The sequence below is a fragment of the Ursus maritimus genome, unplaced genomic scaffold (genome assembly GCF_017311325.1).
Source record: "Ursus maritimus isolate PB19 unplaced genomic scaffold, ASM1731132v1 scaffold_6, whole genome shotgun sequence".
NCBI classification, from domain to species: Eukaryota; Metazoa; Chordata; class Mammalia; order Carnivora; family Ursidae; genus Ursus; species Ursus maritimus.
In genome coordinates this window covers 47347862-47360311 of record NW_024426774.1, presented here as the reverse complement: position 1 = coordinate 47360311, position 12450 = coordinate 47347862, and the positions used below count along the sequence as shown (strand labels likewise).

Genomic DNA, 12450 nt, shown 5'->3' with positions numbered 1-12450 from the left:
GGGAAACAAAGGCAAAAATGAACTATTGGGACTTCATCAAGATAAAATCTTTTGCACAGCAAAGGAAACAGTCAACAAAACCAAAAGACAGCTGACAGAATGGGAGAAGATATTTGTAAATGTCTTATCAGATAAAGGGCTAGTATCCAAAATCTATAAAGAACTTATCAAACTCAACACCCAAAGAACAAATAATCCAATCAAGAAATGGGCAGAAGACATGAACAGATATTTCTCCAAAGAAGACATCCAAGTGGCCAACAGACACATGAAAAAGTTCTCCACAGCTCTCGGCATCGGGGAAATACAAATCAAACCCACAATGAGATACCGCCTCACACCAGTCAGAATGGCTAAAATTAACAAGTCAGGAAACGACAGATGTTGGCGAGGATTGGAGAAAGGGGAGCCCTCTTACACTGTTGGTGGGAATGCAAGCTGGTGCAGCCACTCTGGAAAACGGTATGGAAGTTCCACAAAAAGTTGAAAATAGAGCTACCCTATGACCCAGCAATTGCACTACTAGGTATTTACCCCAAAGGTACAAACATAGTGATTCAAAGGGGCACCTGTGCCCCAATGTTTATAGCAGCAATGTCCACAATAGCCAAAATATGGAAGGAGCCCAGATGTCCATCAACAGATGAATGGATAAAGAAGATGTGGTATATATATACAATGTAATACTACTCAGCCATCACAAAACGAAATCTTGTCACTTGCAACGATGTAGATGGAACTAGAAGGTATTATGCTAAGCAGAATAAGTCAGTCAGAGAAAGACAAATATATGATTTCATTCATATGTGGAATTTAAGAAACAAAACAGAGGAGCATAGGGGAAGGGAGGGAAAAATAAGATGAAAACAGAGAGGGAGACAAACCCATAAGAGACTCTTAACTATAGGAAACAAACTGAGGGTTGCTGGAGTGGAGGGGGGCTCGGGGATGGGGTAACTGGGTGATGGGCATTAAGGAGGGCACTTGATGGAATGGAGCACTGGGTATTATATGCAACTGATGAATCACTAAATTCTACCCCTGAAACTAATAATACACTATATGTTAATTAAATTAATTTAAATAAGTAAATAATTTATAGTTGAAGTATATTCATGTAGGCAACTTGTTTGAAACATATTTAGAAGTGTTTGAATACTGGATTGAATATACATTTTTAAACTTAAATTTAATTAAAATTAAAATTGAAAGTTCAGTTCCTCAGTCACATTAGCCACATTTCACGTACTTAATAGCTACATGTGGCCAGTGCTTTTGTATCGGACAGTCTAGAGATAGAACTTCAACCCTTCTTCCCTCTGCTTTTTTATACTTTTATGAGAGTTCTAGCCTTTCAAAAAGAACCGAATGTTCAATTCATCATTGCTTGGCTTTGTTACCACACACTAGTAGAGTGTGAGGGGACAAGGTGGCCCAGGGAGAGCCAGGCCTGCTGTTCCCCACTCCTTTCTGGGGTAGGGGTGGGGACAGTGTGAGGATGGTCCCTCAGGGGACCTTGAGGACTATGTAATAAGAACCCACTATGTGGGATAAGCCAGAACAATCATAAAAAGTTTCTCCTACAGTGGGCACGTAGGACCACACAAGTTCTATTGTAGAAATCATGGGAAAAACCGTATCTACAAATACAGATGTTTTGTTACATCAGGATCTCATTAGATTCCCTAAAATCAGGAATACAGAGATGTCCAATATGTCTGGTTCTAATCAACATTATATTTTAGAAAGTAACTGATAAGATAAAAAAGATATAAAAAAACATAAAAATTAGAAGGAAGAAATTAAACTGTAATTTCTCACAGATGATCTGATGACCTACATAGAAAATGTCAAAAGAATCTGAAAATTATTGGGACACCTGGCTGAATCAGTCAATGGAGTGACTCTTGCTCTCAGAGTTGTGGGTTCAAGCCCCACACTGGGTGTGGAGATTACTTAGAAATAGTCTTTAAGGGGTACCTGGCTGTCTCAGTTGGTACAGCATGCAACAACAAATCTCAGGGTTATGAGTTTGAGCCCCACATTGAGTGGTGATTACTTAAAATCTTAAAAAAGTTAAAAATAAAAATAAAGTCTTTTAAAAAGGAATCTGAAAATTATTAGATTTGATTTAAAAATAGCAAAGTGGCTAGATACAAAAGCAACATAAAAATCAATTACATTTCCATAATCAATAATGAAAAGTTAAATAATATAATTTTTAAACAAAGTTGATGCATGTAGTCATAAACTTAACAAAATATGTGAACAACCAAATTATAAAATTGAGGACATTAAAGTTAGCCTAAATAAATGAGAGATATAGCATATTCACAAACAGGAGAATTTAATGTCATAAAGAAGTCATTATCCCATATTTATGTATTTGAAAGAATCCCAGTCAATAACCTACCAGGATATTCTAGGAACTTATGCTATCAAATTAGTCAATCTGTAGAGAAGAGCCCAGGGCCATAAATAGCCAAGAAACTCCTCCAGTAAAAGAGCACAGTTCAGGGGGCAGTGCTTATTTTAAAGTTGTTGTAATTAAGGCAATATGGTACTGATGTAGACAGAGAAAAAAAAAAGGAGACCATTAGAACAGAAAAGAGTCTAGACCTAAAACAAACACAAATACATATGAATGTTTGATATTTGACATAGTTTATATTATTGGTCGGTGGAAAAGAGACACACTATTCAACAAATGGTGCTGGAATAATCGGCTATACAAACACAAAAGGAGAGAAAGAAGGGAGGGAAGGAGAGAGGAAGGAATAAATGGGTGCTTCCATTTCTGGCAATAGAGGACTAAATATCATGGAAATTCCACCTGATATAGTGCAACTAAAAATGCTGGAATGCAACATTCACACATGCACGCACACGGACACGCACACGCACCTGCCCCCTGTATTGCCTAAATGAATTGGTGGGAAAGTAAGGGGATTCCTCAGAAGCTAGAGATGATGTGAAATTATAAATCCCAAGGCACAGATGATTACTGGAGCCAGTGTTTGCTAAACCAACCCTGAGTGGCCTGGAACTGGGGTTTAAAGGGCCTTAAGTAGGGACAGAAGACCACATCTGGGGTTGAGCAGAGAAGATTGGAATAGAAAACTACCACCCTCCTACACACACACATGAAGCCAAGAGAGTCAAGGAGTAACACCCCAGACATTGAACTTCAAAAAAAAAAAAAAGTGCCCCACGGGGAAAACAGTAGGATAAAAGCTTCTCATCCTTGGTTGAAGGTGTAATGGGAGAAAATCAAAATAATTCAAAATAATAAGCTTGTATTCACATAAGTTTGGGACCAGAATGTATATCACATGAGTGGCCAAAAAAATTCCAAGACAAAATCTAATTTAAAACGGTCCCAAATTGATATAGTACTCCCGGGAACTTGGCCAAACTAAATGTACACTTTAATCCCAGGCCTCCAATGAGTCCTATAGCTATAGTTCCAAGAACCGTGAGTGTCCGAAGTTACCAAACACACAGAGAAACAAGCTACCACAAACTATTCACACCTACAAAGGTTACTGACACTGGAATTTTCAGTTACAGTATAAAAAATGAATATGTTTAATATGTTTTTAAAAACATAAAGGGGGAGCGCCTGGGTGGCTCAGATGGTTAAGCGTCCTGGGATCAAGCCCTGTGTCTGGCTCGCTTCTCAGCGGGGAGCCTGCTTCTCCCTCTCCCTCTGCTGTTCCCCCTGCTTGTGCTCTCCCGCTCTCTCTGTCAAATAAATAAATAAAATCTTTAAAAAAAACACAAAAAACCAAACACAAGATCTTGGTGGCATGCTGCTAAGATCCTGTTAAAAATACATACATACATACATACATACATAAAGGGGGATTTACAATATAAGGAAGGAACAAGAGATTATTAAAATTGACTAGGTAGGGGCACCTGGGTGGCTCAGTCGGTTGAGCAGTCAGCTCTTGGTTTTGGCTCAGGTCATGATCTCGTGGGTTGTGGGATCAAGCCCTGAGTTGGGCTCCCCACTCAGAAGGGAGTCTGCTTGAGGATTCTATCCCTCTGCCCCTCTCCCCACTAGCCCTCGCACTCTCTCTCAAATAAATAAATTTTTTAAAAAATTGACTAGGTAGATTGGCAAAACAACCAATTATGAAACATAGTAATAAAACCGTAATTATTGTAATATAAAGTTATTGGATGGAATTAAAAAATGCAATCATGGTTGAAGGGAGAATTAGTAAACTGGAAAATAGATTTTAAAAAAATGAATCAGGGGCGCCTGGGTGGCTCAGTTAAGCGGCGGACTCTTGGTTTCAACACCCATCATGATCTTGGGGTCGTGAGATCGAACACTCCGTTGGGCTCTGCAGTCAGCACCGGATTCTGCTTGAGAGTCTTTCCCCCTCCCTCTTCCTCCCCCTCTGCTCCTCACCTCCCCACACACTTTCTCTCTCTCTAAAGTAAGTAAAATATTTTTTAAGAATATAAATTAAAAAATAAAAATAAAATAATAAATAAATAAATAAAAATGAACCAAAATACAGCTTTAACATACAAGAAGGAAAATGTGGAAGAGAGGTCAAGAGACATGAAGGATAAAGTGAGAAGGTCCAACCTTTATCTAATTGTAATTTCATAAAGAGAGAAGAAAGATAATGGAGGAGAGGCTGTGTTTAAAGAGAAATACAGGGGTGCCTGTGTGGCCTAGTCAGTTAATCATCTGCCTTCAGCTCAGATCATGATCCCCAGGTGCTGGGATCGAGTCCCACATCAGGTTCCCTCCTCAATGGGGAGTCTGCTTCTCCCTCTGCCCTTCCCCCTGCTCATGCTCTCACTCTCTCTCTCAAATAAACTTTTTTTAAAAAGGACAAATACAGAAGAAGCTTATCAGTGTTGGTCTTGGCAATGATTTTTTTTGGACAAGACGCCAAATGCACAAACTCAAAAGTAAAAATCAACAAACAGGACTACATCGAACTCAAAAACTGCACAGCAAAAGAAACAATGAACAATGACAGCCTGCAGAATGGCAGAAAATTTTTGTAAACCATATATTGGAAAAGGAATTAATATCCAAAAAACACGAAGAACTAGCACAATTTAACTACAAAAACAATCTGATTAAAGAAGGCAGAAGAATTGGGGCGCCTGGGTGGCTCAGTCGTTAAGCGTCTGCCTTTGGCTCAGGGCGTGATCCTGGTGTTCTGGGATCGAGCCCCACATCAGGCTCCTCCGCTGCGAGCCTGGTTCTTCCTCTCCCACTCCCCCTGCTTGTGTTCCCTCTCTCGCTGCCTGTCTCTCTCTCTATTGAATGAATAAATAAAATCTTTAAAAAAAAAAAAAGGCAGAAGAACTAAATAGACCTTTTTCCAGAAAGGACCATCAAAATGACCAACAGGTACATGAAAAGATGCTCAACATCACTCATCATCAGGGAAGTGAAAATAAAAACCACAGTGAGGTACCACTTTAACACGCCTGTTAAAATGGCTATCATTACGAGCACAAGAGACAGCAGGTGCTGGTAAGGCTATGGTGACAATGGAACCCTTCTACATTGTTGGTGGGAAAGTAAATCAGTCCAACCACTATGAAAACAATATGGAGTTTCCTCAAAAAATTAAAAATAGATCTACTGTACGATCCAGCAATTCTACTTCTGGGTATATACCCAAAGGAAATGAAAACAGGTTTTCAACAGGACACATGCACCCATGTTTATCCCAACATTATTGACCATAGCCAAAATAATATGGAAACACCCAAGCACCCATCAATGGATGAATGGATAAAAAAAGATAGCTAGCTAGCTAGCTAGACGGGTAGATGATATAGAGAGCATATATACATGTATGTCTGTGTATATGTATATATACACACAATGAGATATTATCAGCCATGAGATAAAAGGATCTCTTGCCATTTGTGACAACAAGGATGGACCTTGAGCACTATGCTTAGTGAAATAAGTCAGACAGAGAAAGACAAATACTGTATGACATCATTGATATGTGCAATCTAAAAAAAAGTCAAACCTATGAAAAAACAGAAAGTAAAATGGTGGTTCCTAGGAGAGGGGGGATGTGAAGGATAAGATTAATGGTGTTTAAGGGCATAAACTTGTAATGAGTAGTACATAAGACGTAGAGCTCTGATGTACAGTATGATGGATACCCACAATAATATTGTACTGTAATGAGGTGGTGCGATAAATACTGCTTCCACAGCAGTCGTATTACAACATATAAATGTATCAAAGTAACATGCTGTATACCTTAAATTTTCAAAATGTACCATGTCAAATCTACCAAACAAATAAATAGAAATACAGGAGACATATATAACCTCAGATTCAGGAAACCCAAGGGATTCCCACCAGAATAAACAAAAAGAAATACACATCTGGATTAACAGTAGTGAAACTGCAGGAAAGTGATGACAAGGATAACATAATAAAAGGAGCAAGAGACAAAAAAAGCACTGTTAGAGTAACATCTGACTTCTCATAGCAACAATGAAAGCCAGAAGAGGAAAGATTATTATCTTCAACTGGATAAAAGACAATATCTGCCCGCCTATAATTCCTTAGCCAGCAAGATGATCCCTCAGAAATGGTGAAATAAAGACATTTTCAAGCCAATAAAACTGAGAAGGTTTATTATCATTAGACCCTGTATGAGTTTTCTATTGCTGCATAACCAGTCACTACACTCAGTGGCTTGAAAGAACCCATGCATTGCCTCACGGTTTCTGCGCGGCGGGAGTCTGGGTACAGATTAGCTGGATCCTCTGCTCAGGGTGTCGCCAGGCTGAAATCATGATGTCAGCCAGGACTGCAGTTTCATCTGGGCTGCAGGGGCTCTCCCAGACTCACTGGTATTGGCAGAATCCAGTTTGTTATGGCTGGAGAACAGAAGCCTTGACTCCTGGAGGCCAGGTGGTCCTCTCTACAGTGTGGCAGTTTATTTCTTCATGGTAAACAGGACGATCTTTCTGAGTTCTGGGAAGACCTGAACACTTTAAAAGGGCTCACCTGATAGGTCAGGTCCACCCAAAATAATCTCCTCTTTGATGAATTCAAAGTCAGCTGCTGACAGAGTTTAATTACATCAGCAAATCCCGTTTGTCAGCATATAAGGTAAACACAGGAGTGAAATTCCACCACATTCATGAGTTCTGCTCACAGTTGAGGGAAGGAGATTATACAGAATGTGTGCACAGGGAACTGTCTTAGTAAAATGCTGTGTACCTTAAATCCTCATCACAGGAGTTCAAAAGGATGTACTTCAGGTAAAAGGAAAATAATCCCAGGTGGAAGATCTGAGACACGAGAAAGAAGAGTAGGCAAAGAAAACATTAAACATATGGGTAAATCTACACAAATATGAACTACTTAAAATAACAACAGTATATTTGATTTGTGCAATTAACAAAATAACAATATCATCACAATATCAGGTTACAAAAGCATACAAATTCACAGAGAATAATTGTTAAAGAATTCTAATGTCTATGTATTTTTTGAAGGAAGTATAAAAATACTGACTAAAGAAACAACATGTTAAGTCTCTAGCACCTGATTGGTTCAGTCGGTTAAGCAGCCAGACCCTTGGTTTCAGCTCAGGTCATGGTCTCAGGGTTGTGAGATGGAGCCTTGAGCCTTGAGCCTCTCCTGGGCTCTGCACTCAGCGAGGAGTTGCGGAGTTGGCTTGAGATTCTGCCTCTGCCCCCCCCACTCGCTGCTCTCTTTCTAGAATAAATAAAATCTTTAAAAAGAGAGAGAGAAACTGCTAAGTCAAATATGCAGGTTGAAATTTTTTTATTAACCACTAAAGAACAGATTATACACTTTCAAAACAAGAGAGGGAGTTTAAATTGGAAAAATCCTTCCACTACTCTCTGAGGCGCCCAACCAGCCTTCTTTCCCTTCTTCACTCAGGGTCAGACTCAGATCCCAGTGTGGTAGCCCTCTCAGCTTCTCCAGCTTCCTTCCCATTTTCTCTCGCAGCCATTTCCCCTAACAAGTTTCTTATACATTCAATCTCAACTTGGCGTCTGCTTCTCAGATGATGCTCCTGGACTAACACGAATCCCCAATTCGTTTTATGAAATGAATAGATCCATGACAGTGAAATGAGACAATGGCAATATGGGTAAAGAAAAGTACAGGCCAGGGGTGCCTGGCTGGTTCAGTTGCAAGAGCATATAACTCTTCATCTTGGGGTGGGGTCATGTGTTGGAGCCCTGTGTGGGGTATAGAGATGGCGTAAATAAAACTAAAACTTAAAAAAAAAGTGCAGGCCAGTCTCATTTATGAACATGGTACAAAGTGCTAAACAAAAACCTGAGTACGCTCAATTTAGCAATGTCTGTACAACACAGTGACCCGGAGGGCAAGGCTGTTATCGTGTTTACTTCAGAAATGCAAGCTTGGTTTAATACTAGTAGATCTTTTTCTTCTAGAAAAAGAAAAGAATAGTGGAAAGGGAAGAAGTAAAGCTGTTATTTTTCCTAGACGGTGTGATTTTCTATGTAAAAAAACCCAAAGCACCTACAGATAATTCATTAAAATAAGTAATTTATTATAGTCATTTGATAGACAATCAGCACACAGATTAAAGCATCATTTACAATAGCATAAAAATGAAGGTACCAGAATTAAATATAATAAAACTGGTGTAAAATCTTTACAGATAAAATTATTTAACATTTTGTAAAGATATTAGAAAGAGTTAAGTAGGTAGGAGTATACCTTGCTCGAGGCTAGGAAAACAATATCATAAAAATGTCAATCCTCCCAAGTAGATGCAATGGAACCACAGAAGGGTCCGTGTGTGTGTGTGTGTGTGTGTGTGTGTGTGTGTGTGAAATTTGAAGAGCTGATCCCAAAATGTATATAGATGAACAAAGACCCTGAGAGAAAAACAATGGGCTCCCAGCACCAGACTTCACCGACCTCGTTGCTTGGCTTATTGCTTGCGACGTTGGCTTGGTCTGATGGAAAGGTGGAACGATCATCTGCTCAGCTACAGTACCAGTTGGGAGACAACCCTCTGTGGAGTGCTGTCCTACAGGATGCTATAAATGCTTTAATCCAGAGGGCACGGTGTGGTGCTGTCTGCCCCAAACCAGGAAGCACACATGAAGAAACCAAGAGGTACACGTGGAAGTTTCCCTTCTCACCAGGACCCCTAATTCCCACTGGAAGGAGTTTGACTCCCTCTCACCACAAAGTGGGATTCTGTAGGTTGGGAGATCCTAGTAGCCAAGGGAGGAATACTTTCATCAGAGAACTGGCAGTAAAGTAGAAGCTGAAACTATCCTCTGGCTAATGTGAGCTTTCATGCCCCCGAGCCAACAAGAAGAGGAAGTGATCGCTATACCAAACAAGAAGATTGATGCTTGGAGCCAATAAACAAAAGGCACGATCAGAGTAAGGGCTGGGAGTCGACTGAATGGCAAGTCAGGGCAGGGATCCCAGGGCATCAGTCCATCTTATCGAGGTTGGTTAGCCGGACCGAGGCATTCCAGAGGCTTTGGGCCACTTGAGGATCCTGAGCAGCTTTAGTGGGAAGAGTTATCATACAGGAGCTGCTAAAATATTTTCCAGAAACACCGTCCAGCTCCTTTGCCAAGCTCAGGTAGAGGACTGGGATCGCACCTTGTCTGATGTCCTGTAGAGGGGAAGAGGAGTCAGGCCAAGCTGTCTCTCCCTTGCTGGGGACACACAGAAGCACAGCCCTGCCCCACCCTGTCCAGGCTGAGCCAGCTCCTCCCCTCCCCACCTTACAGAAGAAGGAGAAGAGCCAGAAGACGAAGCGGTAGGACCAAGAGAAATGCTTCATGATCTCTGTGTATACTACACCTGGGTCCACGGAGTTCACAGTCACACCTGAGAGGACGAGACACAGGTACAGTGCAAAGTAAAAGGAGAGGGGGCTGTTGGGAAGAAAGAGGGAAAGGCTGTTGGGAAGAAAGTGGTTCTCCAGTGTGCAATGACGGGAGGATCCTACCAGGTCTGTTGGGCAGAGGTCACTAGAGACTCGGGGAGGTGCCAGGGAAGTCAGTCCTCCGGAACTTACACAAATGGTGGCATTCAAGCCAATGAGGAGCCGGATGTATTTGAAAGTGCTGGATGAAATTTAGGAGGGACAATGGATGGTGTTGGTTTTGGAGAATACTGAGAGGAGAAGGGTGTTGTGAGTGGTAAGAGAGTTGGAAAGACTGAAGAGGAGATGTGAAGACAGGGTTGAGGGAAATAGAGGCCGCACGGGTGATGAATGGAGATTAACAGCTGGCCTGGAGGACACGGGGAGTAGTTTATGGCCAGGACATGTTGGGATGAGATGTGAAGTGCTAGGAGGTGGTGCTGGGGATAGAGGAGTAGGGGGTGTCAGAGGCAATTACCTGTCCCTTGAAGTCTCCGGGCAAGCTCCCCAGTGAAGGAGGTCAAGAGCAGTTTGCTGCAGTCATAGTTCTGGTTAAAGGCCAAAGGCTTACCAGCGCCTGTCAGGTGTTTCTCATCAACATACCCATATGCATGCCGAAAGGAAGACACATTCACTACCCGGGCTGACCCTGCCCGTTGTAGGGCCCCTGGTGGAAAGAGGACCACACTCCTTCAATCCAAGTTCTGGAGTGAACTCCCATACCCACTCCCCAGCCTGCCGCTCCAGGAAACTCAAAGAAAGTAGAGATCATCCAGGGCTTTCAGGATAGGGTCAGTGGGCCCCCCAACCCCATGTTCCCTGGGCTAGGCACAGGACAGCTCAATGTGAATGGAAACTTCGTTTTCATTAGTTATTTTCCTAACATTTTTCCTCCACTTTTACTGTAGTGTTTGGATTTTTGTCTTGCTTTTCTTCCACTTGTCAGCTGGAGCTACTTTAACTGACCCCTGTTTATGTTTTCCCTCACTGGTGGCTAAGAGAGAAAAGCAAAGGTTGGAGACACTGTGAAAGCTGTCTTTGCTGCATTCATCACATGAATGTTCATTAGGTGTCTGGACTATGGCAAACACCAAGACAGATGCTAAGGACATAAGGGTGCTAGGTTGAGGGGTGGAAGAAATGTATGTAGAGATACTTGGGAAAGTGTTTTCTTAAAAATCTAGCTATCAGGACACCTGGGTGGCTCAGTCCGTTAAGCATCTGCCTTTGGCTCAGGTCATGATCCCAGCGTTCTGAGATAGAGTCCCGCACGCACGGTGCTCCTTGCTCAGCGGGGAGCCTGCTTCTCCCTCTACCTGCAGCTCTCCCTGCTTGTGCTCTCTCTCTCTTTCCCTGACAAATAAATAAATAAATAAAATGTTTAAAAACCCAGCTATCTTCCGAAGTAACAAAAATAGAATTACAATCAATACTACAAGTTAAATCTTAAAAAATTATCCTACTATATATCTATATCTATATCAAGTCTGGATTATATAAAATATGAAAAATAGTAGTTGTCACATACGAGTTTACAGTGTTAAAAATGCCAAAACTATTTTGAGCCGTACATTTAAATTACAAATCACAAATGAAAAACTGAGGTGTTATTTAGCCCAAATTTACTGGAGAGAAAATTATTCTTGAAGAGAACAGACCCCAGACTTGCAGGCATAGTGGCATAAAGACCAAAGGGGCTCACACCCTAGTTGGAGACAGGTCCTCATGGAACAATGTCGATGTGGGAATGGGGATGTATACAGGGCTGGGGAGCCCTGTAAATGGGGGGCTCCTGGGGGAGGCAGGGCAGGATCCACAGCACAGGCGGTATCTGGTCTGTCTTGGCAGAGGAACGAAAGTCTGTCAGCTAAAAGAGTGGGAAAGGATATTCCACATAGAGGCGAGCACATGTGCAAAAAGGAGAGCCAGAGGGGAAAAATACAAGGGCCGAGAGCTACAGAGCATAGCTACAGACTGCTGGAGAGGAGAGAGTGGATTAAGGAAGGGTGGAAGGTGAGGCTCTCAGTCTGTGGGGGGGTCTGTGCATGGAGAGAAGGGACTTAGAGTTTCTCCTCTAAAGGATAGAGTACCTTCCAAGGATATTAAGCAAGTGGTATGGTGAAAAGTGATTGCTACAAGTGGCAGGAGGAAGAATAGAGAAGGGGAGGAGATGGGATACCTGGGTCGCTCAGTTGGTTAAGCGTCTGCCTTCGGCTCAGGTCATGATCTTAGGGTTTGGGATGGAGCCCCACATCGCATCACATTGGGCTCCTTGCTCACTGGGAGCCTGCTTCTCCGTTGTCTACCACTCCCCCTGCTTGTGCTCTCTCTCTCTGACAAATTATTAAAATCTTTAAAAGAGAAAGAGAGAGAAGGGAAGGAGAGAAGACAGTTTAAAAAAAGAGAGAGAGAAGGGAAGGAGAGAAGACAATTTAAGAAAATACGACTAGGCAAGGTGCAGACAGGGTGTTACGATTTGTCGAAAGGGGGACAAAGTTACTACTTGCGAATGCATAGAGTTTTGCCTTGC

At 41.8% G+C, this 12450-nt stretch overlaps 1 long non-coding RNA gene across 1 annotated transcript; it reads right to left on the bottom strand.

Moving 5' to 3' along the window:
- Window positions 1-8574: 8574 nt before the first annotated feature.
- LOC121100954 lies at window positions 8575-11092 on the bottom strand. Its single transcript, XR_005832738.1, has 3 exons — window positions 10399-11092; window positions 9777-9930; window positions 8575-9665 (listed from the first exon to the last, which is right to left on the bottom strand). It is a non-coding gene; the product is annotated as an uncharacterized LOC121100954 (long non-coding RNA).
- Between the last annotated feature and the right edge of the window lie 1358 nt (window positions 11093-12450).